The 18,791-nt window shown below is 39.2% G+C and overlaps 1 protein-coding gene and 2 non-coding genes across 3 annotated transcripts in view; all 3 read left to right on the top strand.

Annotated features, from left to right (window-relative positions):
- The first annotated feature begins 10,496 nt into the window (after positions 1-10,496).
- Positions 10,497-18,791, top strand: part of LOC148974096 (uncharacterized) — a 145,727-nt gene continuing 137,432 nt past the window's right edge. Inside the window, exon 1 of the mRNA XM_089118287.1 lies at positions 10,497-11,386. The gene's annotated coding sequence lies outside the window, so the exon portion shown is untranslated. The remainder of the gene's footprint in view (positions 11,387-18,791) is intronic.
- On the top strand, positions 18,106-18,179 carry trnan-guu (transfer RNA asparagine (anticodon GUU)). Its single transcript has one exon. It is a non-coding gene; the product is annotated as a tRNA-Asn (tRNA).
- trnak-cuu (transfer RNA lysine (anticodon CUU)) overlaps positions 18,748-18,791 on the top strand; it is a 73-nt gene continuing 29 nt past the window's right edge. The window contains exon 1 of the tRNA in view: positions 18,748-18,791. This exon is cut by the window's right edge and continues 29 nt beyond it. This is a non-coding gene — a tRNA (tRNA-Lys).

Genomic DNA, 18,791 nt, shown 5'->3' with positions numbered 1-18,791 from the left:
TATTGTTTACATGTAGCTGCATGGAATGTTAGAATTGAGTTATCAATCCTGAGGACATTTTATTGGTCCTCACTAGTTCAAAAGGCATATATACATTTTTACATGATGCGCTGTACAATTTCAACATTAACATTTTTATTTTAATTGTGCTTTGCACATGTGTGATGGGATAGTTTAGGGTTAAGGGTTGGATGGGTGATAGGAAATATCATTAACCTGACATAAAGGCAAAACAAAAGTGTGGTGCGCATGTTGGGGGAAGAAAGGGAAAGAGGGAAAAAAAGAGAGAAAAGAAGGGAAAAGGAGAAGAAAAGAAGAGAAATTGATTTTTTATGACTTTGTCCCCCCAATGTATATATACATTTTTGAAAGACTACGTTTGTCATAAATTGTTGCAAAAAGGTTTTTTTTGTATCTTCCTATATATTTATATGGGATTATAGATGATCACAATGTTGGCGGTTCAAATCCCACTGATGCCACAAATTAAGATTGCTGTGTTGTGCTGTAAATCATGTTTTATCATTAAACATCTCATTGAAACTTGTTTCCATATTAAAACGAATATTGTAAATCAATATTATAAATAAATGAATATGATATTTAAATGATTCTATATATTTTATATTTTATAGTAAATTATACAATACTTTTAATAATATTCATTAGACTATAGATTTAATTATATTTCTGCTTCAGGAATTTTATAAAAACTATTGTGAAAACTACTAAATTATTTTATTACTGACTTCATCTATTACAACTTTTTTTCACAAATGACTAAATTATGAAAGATACTATAGTAAAGGAACACACAAAAAACAAGGAGAAAAGCATTTATGATAAAAAGATCAAACTTATTTTATTTTCATCTTTAAAAAAAAATCTATATACAAGGATAACTATATACAAGGAAAACTATATATATAGACCTAATGTAGCCCTTTTCAACCCTTTTCAGCATTGCGCTCGTTGTCTTTTGACTTCTGGTCTGTATTTTCTCAGCGATCTTGTATGAATGAACTGCTCGTATAAAAATTCCCGGTTGACATTTGTTAAGACATCTGCTTTACAATGCTTATGATAAACATTACAATGCTCATGATAACTTTTGTTAACTCTACAATAAGTAAATCCACTTCACCAGTAATTACTCTCGACAGCGATGCCATAGAAATATACAGACAATATTCTAAAGATGACGGCGCCCACGTTTCTCTGGTGCATAAGGTCTATAGGGAGAAATAAATTATTTATGTTCTTTTTTATATCCTCCAACTACTGCTCTTTTGACACTGTCTCTACTGAGGGGCAGTATACAATGCCCTTGTACTGGCTGTGCCCAGTCTCTGCTCTTCTGAACTGCCCACATTTCTTGCACGTGTTGTGCTGCACTTTGCGGGTCAGTTTTCGAACTGGGGCTATAGCTGGAGCAGTAGGGGCAGAGGAGAGGCTGACCCTGAGAGCCTGTGGAGCAGCAACCAGGACAGGGCCCTGCTGTGAGGCAACTGGGGTCAACATCAGCAGTTGAGTGCCTGGGGGTGGAGCAGGAAATAGTTGCCGCTGGGTTGGTGGTGTCTCAGCTGCTGGTGCCAAAACCACTGGGGCTGAAGAGATCATCCTCTTCATTTTCACCTGTGCCTGGCCCACAGTGCTACTTGGCAGGTGGTATTGGTGAGCTGGGCCTGACTGGGGGGGGGGGGTGCAGATGGGGGCGCACATTGGCAGGGAGCAGAGGATCAGCAGCAACCGACAAGCGGCTAGGCAGTTCCAGCCCCTGCATTACAACCACATTTTCCTGACTTTTTACTCGGCTGTTGTGCCACTGAACTAAGGTGGTGTGGCTCACGTTCACCAGCTGGATGGTGGTCTGCTGCATAACTGTAGCATTACCCAGAATGCACTGCCTGATTTTTCGATAGTCCTCCAGGATAAGGTCCCATCTGGACACTGTGCCAGTCCCCTTCTTCTTGGGACTCCGGTGAATGGCACAGAGCCTGACAAAAATTGTCTCAATCAGGCGAGAACAATCTGGCCACTGGGCAAGTGGGGCAGTGGTGGTGAGTGCATGCCTCTTCACACTCTCCATTCCTGAATTCCTGCCTTTTCTTGGGGGATCTGAATCTCCCAGTATTCAGCCTGCTCTTGAATCTCGAAGTAAACAGGACTCTCCTTTTGTCGAAGTCCAACTCTAATCTGGCCTTCCTGTTTTTGACGCTCACCAATGGTTTACATCTTGTGGTGAACCCTCTGTATTTACTCTGGTGAAGTCTTCTCTTGATTGTTGACTTTGACACACAAACACCTACCTCCTGGAGAGTGTTCTTGATCTGGCCAACTGTTGTGAAGGGTGTTTTCTTCACCAAGGAAAGAATTCTTCGGTCATCCACCACAGTTGTTTTCCGTGGTCTTCCGGGTCTTTTGGTGTTGCTGAGCTCACCGGTGCGTTCTTTCTTTTTAAGAATGTTCCAAACAGTTGATTTGGCCACACCTAATGTTTTTGTTATCTCTCTGATGGGTTTGTTTTGTTTTTTCAGCCTAATGATGGCTTGCTTCACTGATAGTGACAGCTCTTTGGATCTAATATTGAGAGTTGACAGCAATAGATTCCAAATGCAAATAGTACACTTGAAATTAACTCTGGACCTTTTATCTGCTCTTTGTAAATGGGATAATGAGGGAATAACACACACCTGGCCATGGAACAGCTGAGCCGCCAATTGTCCCATTACTTTTGGTCCCTTAAAAAGTGGGAAGCACATATACAAACTGTTGTAATTCCTACACCGTTCACCTGATTTGGATGTAAATACACTCAAATTAAAGCTGAAAGTCTGCAGTTAAAGCCCATCTTGTTCGTTTCATTTCAAATCCATTGTGGTGGTGTATAGAGTAAAAAAAATTAGAATTGTGTCAATGTCCCAATATTTATGGACCTGACTGTATGTGTTTATAAGAATTTTAACCTGACTGATAATCTGAGGAAGAATGACATTGATGTCCTGTTGTGAGTGGAAGGTGGGAGAGCCTCTTAATGGGGACTGGAATTTTTAGTATCCAGCATGTCCGTGACGAGGTGAAGAGACAAGTGTGACCCGTCAGGGGAGCATGCGTCACCACTCCCCCTTTCCGTAGTGACCTCACTGGTTAGACCAGGCATGGCGGTATTGGACCCCACATTGGTCTAAAACGGGTCTAAAAATTTGTCTAAAATCCCTGGGCGATATGGACAAAAAGTCATATCCCGATATATTTATGCTGAAAAACGATATATATCTCGATATTTTTTCTGCAAAATGAGAGCAAATGTTCAGTCAAAGCCAAATATGACATGTCACTAGTCAGTCCCTCCAGAAAAACGCGATTATGCGATCGCTGAATTCAATGCAAAATCAGCCAAAGTCCGCATATTTATGCGGGGGCCGCATTTTTTCGAATAAGCCGCACTTTCGCCGCATAAAATGCCGATTTCCACGCAAAATATGCGGGGCTTGCATGATTTCATAATCCTCGTATTTTCGTTGCAAAAAAAAGTCACATATATCTTCGCAGAAAGTTGAAAAATGTTGCGTTTGCTTCATACAAGAGCCATTTCCTCCGGTTTCCATGGGAACGTTATGAAGTGACGCAATTACGCGACGGGATAGCTCACAGCTGAAGTTATTGCAGAGGCCAGAAAGACTCACGGAGGCGATTGACTATAACTGTCTGTCACACGTTCTACCATCACATCGTTACTTAATAAACAAAATAAGACAAAAGAATAAGCATCAAACAGAAATTACCCGCACACGACATGGGGTGTTTGAGGCGCACACACTGCAGACAGTTCAGCGCGCAGCTCTTAAAGGGGCCACACCTTATTTACACTCGTTACAGTCTGAAATAAAACATTGCTGATTTTGTAATTGTGAAAGAGAGTCTATTGTGCACTTATTGTTTGAATGTCCCTATTTTTCAATCTTTTGTAATGAGATGTCTCAATTTCTAGGTTTTAAAATGAATTGCAACCTTGTCTTAAATTTGTCATCTTCATACAAATGATTTTGACTTTCCTATAAGAAAAATGTATGTTATCGATTTTTTCTATTATTAGGGAAATTTCATATTCATCAAACTAAGTGGAGTAGCCTAACTCAAAACCCAACTTTGCTCATTTCAAAACAGCCTTTAAAATGTATTTTGAGTCTTTAAAATTAAAAAAAAAATTGAAAAGCCCAAAAGATCTGTATCTCTGCTAAAGGAATTTAATATGTCTGTGATGCCCTCTATCTTTTTTTTTCTTTTTTTCTTTTTTTTTTTTTTCCAAATTATTGTTTCATGTTTTAGGCTACTTCTCAGATGTTATACTTATCAGAAAATGTGTAAAAGAAATGTCAAGAACTTGATATCAAACTCTGTGATTATGAAAATTTAATAAAAATAAAACAAGATGAGAAATTAAATATTCCCAGCACTTTCTATGATGTAGTATGCTTGCTACATCATAGAAAGTAATAAGAAATGACTCTTTACATTAAGGTAGTAGCCTAGTGAGAACAGGATGTTGGGGGAATCACTTTTTTTCTCTTTTTCATCAAACCGCAGTTTTTGCAAGTTCCCGCAATTTTTGCAAGTTCCCGCAATTTTTGCAAGTTTCCGCAATTTCATCGCATAAAATTGCATAAATATCCCGCATATTCCATCGCATTTTTAAAGAAAACGGGCCGCGTAATCAAGGATTTTTGCCCGCAACAATCACAAAAAAACTCCACGTTTTTCTGGAAGGACTGACTAGTAGTAGTTTTATTGAATTTTTTTTTTCACTAGTTTTATTGAAACTCGCTTTTTCAGTGAACAGGTGCAAAATCAAATAAATAAACAGGTTTCTTCCCTTGGTTCACAATTAAATGCTCAGCTGTTAGAATAACAATAAAATGTAAACAAGTACAGCATAACAGGAGCAGGAGTACTTTTTTTTAATCAAAGCTCCATAAGGTGCACATTTAAATAAAAAATAATCTTAAACATAGCCTATAAAATAAAATAGAAAAGTAAAATCTTTTTCTGAAACCCCCCCCCCCCCAAAAAAAAAATATATATGAGAGAAATGGAATATCAAACATATCTTAGTTTGACAACTATAAATGAATTATTAAAATGAAATTACAAAATTGTCTTCTTTCTAACAAATCCACAGATGCAAATAACGACTGAACATTACAGAATTATAAGTCTAGTATGGGCAGCATTTTCATATAAAAAGAAAGAACAAAATAAAGTGCTCCGTTTAAGATTTTAAAATGTTCCTTTTTGTTAACTCAATTTCTTATCTGAACAGTCTCAACCAGTTGGACAAGAAACAGACTATCAACTCAAACATTTCCCCCCTCTTCTTTTTCTTCGATAAACAGTAATGCTGTCTAGAGGTAGACATTAGGAGAAAGACAAGTGTGTCCTCCTTCATTTAAAGATTTTGTGCGAGAAACACCAGCCTGTCAACGGCGTCCGGCTTCAGAGATGCTCTGTGGCAGGTCACGATATTGCCACTGCAGCTGAAAACCCTTTCGGAGGGTGAACTGGTAGCTGGTACCAAGAGATACTTTTTTGCCAGGTGGCTCAGCGCTGGAAAGACAACTTCATGATCCTTCAGCACTGCACTCACCAATAGCCAAGTGTAGTCTGTGACCGAAGCACTGCATCCTCGGGGTTGCTGCTCCCTTGTCGGTTGTTATAGCAACTAAATGCTTTTCTTGGAGTTTCCAGCTTTCAATTGTGTCCTGCAGGGCCTCAGCTCTATGCTCACCGGTGTGATCCTCCTGGAAATAACTTGTTTGGAGACACGCTATTTTCATCTCCCAGTCTTGAATGAAGTGAACTGTCTGTCACGCTCATGTAAAGGCCATTGCACACCGAGTCCGAAATTCGCATCCGAAATTTTCGCACGTTAAAAAAAAAATTCGACCTCACGTTATGTCTCCGAAACTTTCGTCCGTCATAAAATTAATCGGATCGGGTTCGATTTTCTGCGTTTTTCGCATCCAGAGCCAGCATTTTGAGAGGTCTTTTGACAATTCAGGGCCGGGGGGAGCTCGTCCTCACATCATTGCACATATGCGCCGTGCTTTCAGTTTCGGTTTTCAATTCGATCAAGTGTTTGTTCTCTTCTCTATATTGGATTATGAAATTAATAAACCTCCCCTTTCAATCAGATTGAAATTTAGGATCGAATAAGGTGTGATTGAGCAGCCTATTCGATAACTAATGTATTATTTGGGCACAATACAGTATACACAATAACAGCCTAGCTGTTCTGTCTGCCCAGCGCTTCCAACGGGCCGCGCGCGGGTGTGTGTTTGTCCGTGTGTGTGTGTCCATACCTGGTCCATTTCAGACACACTGCCAGTCTCCGTTCAGAATCGATTGGTTCACGGAAATTTGTGGTCTTGTTTTTAATATGTGGCTCCAGAATCGCTAGCAAAGCATCGAACTGTCCCACTGACATTCTGAGGTAAATTTTGAATCGCTCAGGATAAATTCGCAACTCCTTGATAAGGACCTCTTTTTCCTCTCGGCGCAATTTCAGGATTGGATGGACGTAATATTTTCTCTTTCTTCCCTTTTCAATAAGAGAGAGGGCAAAAATCATCCTCACTGCTTGACGAATCCATTTGGTATTTTTGCGTTTTTCCCCGCAAAGGTTTAAGAAATACGCAACGGACTCGGTGTGCAAGGTTTCTATGCGTGACGAATTTTTAAGCTGACGAACACGAAAATACGCATACGAATATTTCGTGCTCGGTGTGCAATGGCCTTAAGGCTCAAACGTCCTGCTCGACCACATATCGCTGGTCAACGCAAAATGGGTAACTTTAGCGAGCCGGGCAGCAAGGCTCTGCCTGACTTCAGTGTACATTTGTGGCAGTGCTTCTCGTGCAAAGTAAGCCTAGTTCACACTACATGATTTTAAAATCATGACACAACTGGCAAAGGCCTACTCGAACTTTTTCTTGGACATCTGGAAACACTGCACCTGGATATCTCTGACAGCCGTGGTCAATCTTACGACAACGACAGTAATATGCAGGGAAAGAAGCAGGGGGTACAAAAGAGGGTCCTTGATCTCAACCCCAAAGCCCTCCAAACTCACTCCCTCATTAGCCACCTGTTCCTCGTATTGTTTCATCATTTTCACCTGTTTGCACCTCATTATGTTTGATTCCTCTGTGTATTTAGTTTTCCTCATTCATTCAGTCTTGGTCGGTCGATGTTTATGTTACCTCGTGTTGAGAGTCAATCACTGCCTGTGCCCGTACCTGTTTGCTATTTTTGAGTTTAAGTAAAGCATTTGAATTGGAGCATTTGCCTCTTCGGTCTCCTTCTTCTACCTACACTCCACCAGCACCGTGACACAATCGTTATTCTGACACGTAATTTTACACGTGAAATGCAGCCAAACATTTCATGTGTACATTTCATGTGTGTTTAATCTCCTCGCTATCCAGCAGACGTTCCGGGAGTCTCATTGGCTAAGAAATAGATAAACAAAGGAATTTTCCACACATACACATAGACGAAGCATATCTCCATCGATTATGCATCCGACACTCAGAGGCACATCATGACCTTCCAGGTCACAGATTTGGGTTGCTGGGCGCCAATATGTCCAGAACAACAACTCAGTTAATCTCCAATAATGGCAGTGGTTCCTTAACCTGCAATAGTGCGCCCGCCGCTCCTCTATCATGCACAGAGGTTGGAGGGACAGGAACAGACACACAAACACTTTTCAACAAACATGGAGGAAGCAACTGTTGTAAAATGAAATTACTTTTATCATTTTACAACTGTTCTGTCCAAAGCATTATCTCACATGATATTCTGGTGTGGTTTGGTAGCTGCACTGCTGCTGAAACAAATCGCTGGATAGAGTTAGGAAATCAGCACAAAATATTATTCACACACAGCTCCCCTCACTTGTGGACATATATCAAACCAGATGCAGGCAGCGGGCAAAAAACATAATCCAGGACTGTTCCCATCCAGGTCGAGGCCTCTTTATTTTGCTGCCATCTGGAAGGCGCTACAGATCTCTCCGGGGTCGCACCTCAAGACTTTTGAACAGTTTTTATCCAAATGCTATAAAATACCTGAACTCATGAGCATCTAGATTGCTCAGCATTTTTAATGATTATATTTGAGCTTTTATCTTTTATCTATATTTTATGTATTTATGTACTGTGTGTACTGATGTTTTTTTTTTGTCATATTATGCGTTACCACCATGGGAAGTGCAATTTAAATTTCGTTGTTATAGGCAATGACAATAAAAGGCAATTCAATTCAACAACGTCTGCGGAGCGTGCGGAGGATGAATTGGTTAGTAAAAGAAAAAGCAGTGGCTCAATAATTTGGAGATGGTTCGGATTTAAAGTATCAGATGAGCAACAAAATCACGTTATATGTAGGGAGTGCCATAAACACGTTATAGCCAAGGGTGGAAGCACTACAAATCTTTTTCACCACCTAAAACAGTGGCACAAACTGCAATATGAGGAGTCAGTTAAGCTGCGCGCTGCAGAAACCCCAGACACAAGTAACAGAACTAACTAGGCGATTAACGTTAACTCACCAAAGCCCCATCATCGCTGTCAAAATGGACATCACTGCTGGGCAACTCTTTCTCGTGTGTGTCAACCTCCTCCTCGATAACACTGTCGGTGACGGCGGGCGGCAACAACGTGATGTTCTCTTCATCATTGGTTTGGTTGACGTTATCCGATTCCTCCTCACCTAACGCCACTTCACAGCTAACGTTAGCTGTTGCTACTGTACCGCTTTGGACGTCGTCGTCGTTCCTGTCTGTATCAGTAGTAACGTTGGCCATAAAAAAGTTTGTCAACTTTGGCAGCGTTGCCAAATACTTATCGGCATCTTTTCTTTTTTTTCTTTTAATTGATCCGCTTTGGTTGCTTCTTTTCATTTTCGCGTTTCGTCTCTCTCTGTTTGTGTAACTTTACCTCACAGTCCTGAGTCCTCCTGTCACTCACTATGTCTCAGTGTGTTTATCTTTCGCGTCGCGCACCGTTAAGGACTAGTCCATTTCATTGTGAAAATAGGGGGGTGTATGTGTATGGACAGATAACCATGAACTGGACATTTTAAACACTACTTCAATGTTTCAATGCATTTCTTAAGAATATTAATAAAAATGTACCATGCTTTTTTTTTTTTTTTTTTTTTTTTGAGGTTGGTTTGGGGCCCCCCTACTACGACCGCTTGGTAGGGGGCCCCAAGCAGCCGCCAACCTATGCCTCTATGTTAAGACCGCCACTGAGACCACAGATCCTCGATGGTGATTTAAAAGGAGTTTTTAACAGGACCTCGTTGGAACACAGGCCTCCTCCACCACTTGGAACAAAACATGAACAATTCCTCAACACGCCACAGCAAACTTGCGCATGTGTCAATATTTTTTAGTCTGTGGAGACTCACGCATACTTTCGCCTGCCTCCGCAGCGCGCGTCTCCACAGACAGTTTATACTTGACCCGCTCGCATCCGGAGTCGTCGCCATGGCGGCGCGCATTGTTTAGAGCAAACAAGGCTTCCGTCTCCTCCCGGGTTTAGATTCACTGAAATACGTCCACACCGCAGACATGTTGCTTCATACAAGCATGTGCAGGTCACGGTTTCTGTTTGCGTCGTCACAACATTTCGACTGTATTGTTTCGGTGATAAAAGTCCGAAAACCGAAAATGCACTTTTGGGCCATTTTCGGCCGAAAATTTTCGGTGGCCGAATATTCGGTGCATCCCTAATATATGTGTGTGTATATATATATATATATATATATATATATACGTGTGTGTGTGTATATATATATATATATATATATATATATATATGAAGAGTTTGGTTCCAAAACGCTATAAATCCATTTAGATGAATTTGAGTAAAACTGTGTTTTCTTTAGCAAGAAAATGGGAAGATGAAAACCACTATTTTCGGTTTCAAATTTTCACATAGCATTTGTAGGTTATAATAACAATAAAAAATGAAATCCAGGTTTTGATTTCCAAAGATTTATTATAAAAACAGATCGTTTTTTCCCCCAAAATGCAATAAATCCAATAATTTATTTTTTTTCAAAATGCAATTAATCAAAATAAAATTTTATACACATTGAATTTCTTGTGCATACTCTAAATCCATTGCTTTAATATAACAATATTCGGTAACACTTTAAGGGTTCATGTCATGAATTATCATGAATTCATGGATAAATGAATTATGTATTCATTCATATTAATATCATCAGGAACTAACAACGTTTTTTTTTTTAACAGTTCAACGTTTTTCATTCATGACTTCATGGATGAACAAAACCTTAATTAAAACATTAACTAAGACGAGCACATCATCATGAATTATGATTTATTAACCCTCTGAGACCTAAGGGTATTTTTACAATAAATTTTCCGTCTGGTGTCACCTGAATGTAAAATAAGTTATGGGACCATAAAGACAAATGAAAAAATAAATCGGAAATGGAATCACTCAATTATTTATTGAAATCACACACAATAAATAAAAGCTAAGCAATTTTCCTCTGGAAAATAGTTTGTTCATGTCTTTGGAGTCCTGGAGCACAGGAATAAACATTATAACTTGTACAGAACAAAAAATATTGACATTTTTCCAAAAGAAGTCCAGGCGTTTGGGGCCTCATGAAATTCACTGGTGCCAAGCCTCAAAACAGTTCCTATCAGCAATCACACAGAGGGCCACATCACAGGTTTTGCATTTCTATTTTATTTATTCTTTTATTTATTATGTTCTTTTTATTCTTTTATAATACATTTATACTACTATAATACTTTTTTACAGTAAATAAATAAATGGCACTTCAGCTGGGTCTATCCTGGTAATCTAGTTCCTCATCTGTCAAAAAGCTCTGTTCTCCTGAAAATCCTTCATCCTGCAATGCACCAAAATAGACCAGCGCTTTATTTACGTCCATTTCGCTGTGTTTCTCTGTGAATCGCGCGTCTCCGTGAGTCTCTCTATCTCTCTACACTATATCAGCGCTTGGTTCATGCGTAATGACGCACACCAATGTTTACAACGGATCAGCCTGTAATTGGTCAAAAACCATCACGTGAAAACATCACGTGATATCCAGGATGTCCGCTAGCATCGAGCTAGCGGCAAAAATGACCGAATATTTATGAATTATGGGCTTCAAGATTATCAAAGTTTGACATAAAGCGTTTGGATTTATTGCTGAAAACCTCTGAAAGGAAGCACAAGTTCCAGGCTGGATAGAAAACCTTCTGTAAAGGCTAGAAAGACCCGAAAGACACCCCCGTGATGGCTAGCTCGTTAGCTTTCTGCTGGAAAAAACGGTAAGAAAATCGATAAATCTGTCATCGAGTTATCTAAACATTTATCGGAGGTGACGTGTGGCATCGTCGACGACGCCGTCGGGCTCAGGGGGTTAAGCATGATCTAACGTTATGCATATCGCTGTTGTCATCCTTGGGACGTTGCCGCTAAACTTTTTTGACTGCGATCAGCTGTTAAATGGCTCTGTCCTGCTCGGTTTTCGTCGACTTTGAATAAAACAACTGAAAGTTTTCCAAAAGATCCTCTGGGGTCAGTGTGTCAGCGTGACGGAAGTTTGATGCTGTCGTGTGAGAACAAGCAACAGCCGGCATTTCCTCCTCCCGAGTCCATCTTCTTCCTCACGTAAATGATTCGATTTCGATGTCACGTTTACCCATGCCTTACCCTCCGCAGGTTCACCAATGCTGTCAAAATTATTAATTTTTTTGTTTGTTTGTTGATCGAAAGGACAAAATAGAGAAAACCTAGGAAGCCGGGTTAGTTAAAGCGCTGCCGTTACTGTTTACATTGCGTGGAATGGTGCGTTGTGATTGGTTTAGCAGATATGTGGCATTTTGCAGAAAAGGGAGACTGGCGTTTGTCGCGGTTTGGAAAGAAAGGGAGAAAACATTACATAACAACACGGCGGATATGCCATTTTACGTAAAATTAAACATTGTTTTGTATCTGGTCGGTATTAAAAAAAAGATTTTTGCAGTAACTCATTTTTTTTTTTTAAATGCCGTTTAACGCGTTTTGGAACCAAACTCTTCATATATATATATATATATATATATATATATATATTAGGGGTGGAGCCGAATCCGAATACGGTATTCGGAAAGGCACAAATAATGTGTTTTTTACCAATACTTATTCCGAACAAATACTTAAAAAAATATTTGTATTCGGGAACAAGAAATACTTCATATCAAAAAGCTGCGTTCCTCACGAGACCGCAGTGCGCGAGTTGAGTGAGTGACGGTTAGGAAGAGTTGACTGACACAGGCTGCTCCACACAGCAACAGAGAGGGCTTGGCGAGCGAAAAAAAAAAGACTTAACTGCATCACTATTTTTGTTGAATAGATGTTTGTACCTTAACTAGGTTCCGGAGGCAGTTTATAACTTTCGGGAAGCGGAGTTTGATCGGGAGTATATTCCATTATTGACGTCTGCAGACGGGTGCTCTCATGTTCGCTCTGTTTACGTAGCTCTGTTAGCTCGGTAACGGTAATTATTTTGCTTCTTATATGGCTTGGTTGAATTCTAATGTAGAGTGCTGTCTGTTATTCTAACAGGCCGCTGCTTATAAGTATAACACACCGTTGCCATGAAAAACAGAGCGTTGCCATGGATTCTAAACGTAGAGACAGAACGGACTATTTTTCTTTTTTAGCGGAAGCGATACAATCGTTTTTTAAAATCAATAAACTCCTTTTTATATCCATACTTTGAGTCAAATTATTGATTTATTTGGTAGGTAGCCATGTAATAAGCGGGGTAATGTAGAGCGAGGCGGTTGTTGTAGCGGCTAGCGAATAAAAACCCTTCAGGCTTCGCATTGGGCTCATAATCAACCTCCTCACTATAAATTATCCTTAACTTATTCTGTCTGCTCAGCGTCCTCCATCGTGGTGTTGGGGTTCATAATGTTCACAATTTTATTTTATTAGTTGTTGGGGTAACACTTTACAATAAGGTTAATTTATTAAACATTAGTTAATGTATTAACTAACATGAACTAACCATGAGCAATACATTAGTTACTGTTTTTGTTAATCTTTGTTAACGTTAGTTAATACAAATCCAGCTGTTCATTGTTTGTTCATGTTAGTTCACAGTGCATTAACTAATGTTAACAAGATTTTAATAAAGTATTAGTAAATGTTGAAATTAACAAATGTTATTGAAGTATTGTTCATTCTTAGTTGATGTTAACTAATGTAGTTAACTAATGAACCTTATTGTAAAGTGTTACCGTTGTTGGTTTAACCATGGTTCATGAGGTAATGGCTGACTGTTATTTTCTTTTCAATGACTTTTCTTGTTACATGTTCATTGCTGGATTTATAGAAAAACATCAACCAATATTGCATATCCATAATTATTATAATGGATATAATTAAAGAATCCATACACTATAAAGTATTTTTTAAAAATTGAATGCCTATTTTGAATTTTACTCGAATACAAATACTTTTCCTCCCTGAACAAATACAAATACAGATACAAATACCGGCTGCTTTGCACACCCCTAATATATATATATATATATATATATATATATATATATATATATATATATATATACAAGATAAAAATGTCTGACCATAAATTATAATTGCAGTAAACACACATAGAAATATATAACCAAAAACCCTATCTGAAATATGACCATATGTTTTGACTTATGTATAAAAAGTTATTATTATATTCATGTGTTGTTTGTATGTATGTATTTTACATATTGCTTGAGAAAAAATACCCAATTCATTAATACAATCTAATTTAAACATAGAAATTATAATTGAAAGTACTGCAAAAATGTAATTGTTTTCTCTGAGTGAATTTTGGCAATAAATAAAGGCATTGCTGTTTAAATATATTAAAACTTTATTACAAAATATACACACAGTAAGCATGGCACAGATACAAATGATTTGAATAATTAAATATAAAATACAATTACCAAATGAATAAATAAAACAAATAAAAAAGGTAATAAAGATCGAAGATTCAGGTCAACTGGAAAAAAATATACAAAAAACAAAACATCAAATTAAAATAAAAGTCCCTGAGGGGGTTGAACCACTAACCTAATAATAAATAACAAATATAATAGTAATAAACTCTTACACAAAGATAGAAACTTTGTAAAACTATTTCTTATTTTTTACTTTTTCAAGCCACTGTTCTTTTGTAAGTGTCTCTGTGACAGGGCAGTAGATAGTCCCTCTAAACTGGCTGTGCCCGGTCGCTGCGGTCCTAAATTGCCCACAGTTTCTGCAGGTATTTGCCTCAATCTTTCTGTGGTAGGGACGAGGGACAGTGGGTTGAGACTGACTGACCGTGGCAGGAGGTGGGGGGACGAAACTGGGAGTGTCTGAGGCTATAGGAAGAGGGCTTTGGGGGACAACAAACAGTGTGAAGGTAGGGGTAGTATGGGAGGCAAGAGGAACGTTCGGGCTGGGGCTGGGAAGGACGGATACTGGAAGCTGGGGTTGAAGGTTGCCAACAGGACGAGGAATTATCGGCCTCAGGGGTATCAGCTTGGGTATGACTGCCTCGTTTGTATTGCCAGTGATGCGTCTTTTTAGTTTCGCTTGCCCAGCTGTGCTTTGTGGCAGTGTGTAATATGTTGCTCTCCCTGAATCTGGGGTGGAGCAACAGCACGGACACTGGCAGGTGGGAGAGCCTCAGCAGCAACACCAAGAGGGTCAGGCAGATCGATCCCCTGAAGCAGAAGAGTCTGATCTTGCTTCTTAACCCTGCCGTTGTGCCACTGAACCAGAGTGGTCTGATTCACCTCCACGAGCTGGAGAGTAGTGTCCTGCATGATGGCACCATTAGACAGGATCAGCTGCCGGATCTTTCGGTAATCTTGTAAAATGAGAGACCAGCGACTCAGCGTCACCTTCTCTTTCTTCCTTGGACTTGGATGGATGTGACAGAGCCTGATGAAAATGGCCTCTACGAGACGGCAACAGTCTGGCCATTGGGCAGGTGAAGCTGTAGATGCCAACACACTCCGTTTCGAGCTGTCCACTCCAGTGGTGAAACCAGCCTTCTTTTTTGGAGACCTGAACCGCCCTGTGGTCAGCCTGTCCTGATGTCTGGCAGCAAACTTCACTCGCTGCTTGTCATATTCAAGCAGGCTCTGCCACAAGCACACAATGTCATCAACCTGAAGAAGGATAGAAGTATAGAGGCATATGATGAGTTAAATGGAAACTGGTAATTTCGCATACATAGTTCAGTAACACTGTTTTTACAGTCACATTGTGTTTTGTTTGGTCTTTTCCATGTTAACAAACATTCAAAATGTTTGCATACCTGCTGTCTGCTCAGTGTTAACCCTGTGCTCGTCCTCAGCTCTACCAAATACTCAGCCAGTCTGTCCACTTGGTCCATTCCTGGAATGTTTTGGTCATCCACAGCCTAAAACAGTATAATTTTAAATGGTAAATAAAAAAAAAGAGATTAGTTAAATTACATCTTTATGGTAGTATTACAGTTTTTTTCAGTCGCTAACAAGCATTTGTCCAAACAGTTTTCAAAACTCTAAACACAATTAGCACAACATTGATCTTTTGTGGCCATCCCATTCACACATTTCATGTTGTTTTCACACAATTTGCAGTCAGTGAACACATTTACACAATGCTTACATTTTCTTAACAGACAAGCTATACCTCCCAACAAAATTATGGATTGTTTTTGTAGTATTTACAAATGTTAACACACACCATCCCAGATAGCAAAAACAATATTCCAAACCTTAGATACAGTATAAAAACCTCTGCTTCTGCAATGATATCAGTTCAAAAACAATATATCTCAGGGAGAAGAGCAGGCCCAGTGAGAGGTGCAGTGAGAGGTGCAGTGAGAGATGCAGTGAGAGATGCAGTGAGAGATGCAGTAAGAGGTGCAGTGAGAGGTCACAGTGAGAGGTGCAGGTGCAGTGAGAGGTGAAAAAAACTTGAAAAAATATTAGTTTTTTACTGGAATGCTTTTGAATGTGAACATTACTGTACATGTAGACAGTTCCCAACCAAGACATGTAGTGTTAAAAAGGTGGATTGCATGTTTTTCATGAAAATACCTGTAAAACTGAAACATCAAAATCTATGCAGTTTTTTTAATGTCAACAATAGCCAGTATTTTGAAACCTGGTGCACTTTGATTGACTGCATGTACCTTGTGAAGTGAAAACAAGTGTTATTCCAGGGTTCCCGCGGGTCCTTAAAAAGTCTTAAAATGTCTTAAATTAGATATTTAAAATTTAAGGCCATTAAAAGTCTTATAAAGTCTTATTTTTAGGTATGAAAGGTCTTAAATTTTAGATGACACTTCGACTCAGTCATATCTTAATGTTTTCCAAATTAAAACCATCTAATTTGCATACGTATTAATTTTTATCTTTGTGGATTTGCTTGTTCACGTGACAATTCGCGTCACATTCGCGGCAGAATAACGTCCGTCTCCTGCACGCGAGACAGGAGAGGAGGAGAGAAGAAAGTTGGCAAATGTCAGTTAAGTCGTAAGCTAATTCTTTATGTGCGTAGAGGTGTGCGATGTGTATTGTCTATTATGATACTCTATTCTTTTAACGATGGACGAGGCACTGTGAGTGTGAGCTGACATCGCATTTGTCTCTCGTGTTTTCACGGCGTGATGTGTGCAGTTATAGGCATAGACATGTATTTATTATGGTTATAGGTATGTCCCCAAATTAGTTTTTGCCTTATATTTATATCATGTTGTTATATTAGAATATCACATCAGTAAGAGTGCCGTTTTCCCGTGCACAAGTGTGATATTTATGTTATACAATAGTTAAATTAAAAATAAAGTGACATTGTGAGTTAGTTTTTAGCCATAACATTATCGATATTGTTTGTTTTCCCTTTATTTCGCCGACTAGAATTTCAAAATGAAACCATAGCAGAGTCTCAATGCAACAGACAGCGATGATTTCTTGAAGGAAATCCGCGTCTTGAACGAGTCATTTTAACGATTCAATCACTTGCTTCTTTCCCGTTTGAACAAATCGGTTGAATGAATGACTCCCTCAACTCGCTTATTAAGACAGCGATTTGCCGCCGCCTACTGGCGGTTTTAGTTTCATATTAAAAGTAAAAAATTAGAAATCATTTCACATTTAAATATTGAATATTGATTTTTTTAAAAAAACCTTATAGCTTGATTTATGCAATTGTAATTGGAGTGTATATATTAATGCCACTTCTAAGGCTGCTTCTGCGTCTACTCTGCACTGCAAAGATGGATTTTTGATTGAATGATTTAATTAGACTGCTAACAGTGGTACTGTATAATTATTGTGTAATGAAATATTATTGTATAAATAAGTATAATTACTGTATATATGTGATGCACGTGATGCATAACTCTAAATAAGTTTAGAAAAAAAATCTCCATAAATAGGTGAAAATGCCCTGGAAATCAATTTAAGGTGGCAAATATTGCACATTAATTAATAATTTCTGTCACTGCTGTGAACTGACCACTGCATAGAATATGAAAAATGTAAATATCTCCGCGAGTCTGCTGTCAACAACAGGCCTAAACCAGCCATGGCACCAGCACAAAAACACAATCAGTAAAATATCAACTAATTATTGTTGATAAAAATTAGTTGATATTTTACTGATTTTGTTTTTGTTTTGTGTTTATCAACAAAACGTGTAAATATCGAGATATATTTTTGTCAATATCGCACACCCCTAATGTATGGTATTAATTTTGATTTCTTCAGGTCTTAAAAAGGTCTTAAAAAGCCTTAAATTTTACTTTAAAAAGTGTGCAGGAACCCTGTAATCTCAGGGTCGTGGGTTCGAGCCCCACGTTGGGCGTATCTATTAGCTGTCTCTCTTCCCAACGGGGTCTAGGTTTCCAGCGCGCTCTACACATTGCGCTAGTGGAAAACTAGTCTGTCTTTGCCGGAAACGTCCAACTCTGCTCTTTTTATAAACTGACCCAGTGGCTGGCTCATCGCAGGTCTCTGTGGCGCAATCGGTTAGCGCGTTCGGCTGTTAACCGAAAGGTTGGTGGTTCGAGCCCACCCAGGGACGATGGATGTTTTTCAGTGTCATCCTGTCAAGTAACCACTAACACAGATGCAGGATTTAGCACATGCGCAAGTTTGCTGTGGCGTGTTGAGGAATTGTACATGTTTTGTTCCAAGTGGTGGAGGAGGGCTGTGTTCCAAAGAGGTCCTGTTCAAAATTCCTTTTAAATCATCATCAGCATCTGTGGCGTGTGGATGGAATGATCATGTTTTGTTCCAAGTGGTGGAGGAGGCCTGTGTTCCAAAGAGGTCCTGATCAAAATAGTGGTGGAGGAGGCCTGTGTTCCAAAGTGGTCCTGTTAAAAACTCCTTTTAAATCACCATCGAGGATCTGTGGTGTGTGGATATAATGTCATGTTTTGTTCCAAGTGGTGTAGGAGGCCTATGTTCTAAAGAGGTCCTGTTCAAAACTCCATTTAAATCACCATCAATCTTCTGTGGTGTGTGGATGGAATGATCATGTTTTGTTCCAACTTGTAACCTTTCAGGCTCTCAGACATGAGGCCAAGCAAGTCGCAAAATGTGAGGCTCCGTTAAAACCTGCGGCAAGCCCGAAGCAAAGGCCTGCACCCGCCCGGCTAGCTCAGTCGGTAGAGCATGAGACTCTTAATCTCAG

The sequence above is a fragment of the Pimephales promelas genome, chromosome 13, assembly GCF_988280905.1.
Source record: "Pimephales promelas chromosome 13, fPimPro1.hap1.1, whole genome shotgun sequence".
NCBI lineage: Eukaryota > Metazoa > Chordata > Actinopteri > Cypriniformes > Leuciscidae > Pimephales > Pimephales promelas.
This window is presented reverse-complemented; position numbering and strand designations above follow the sequence as displayed.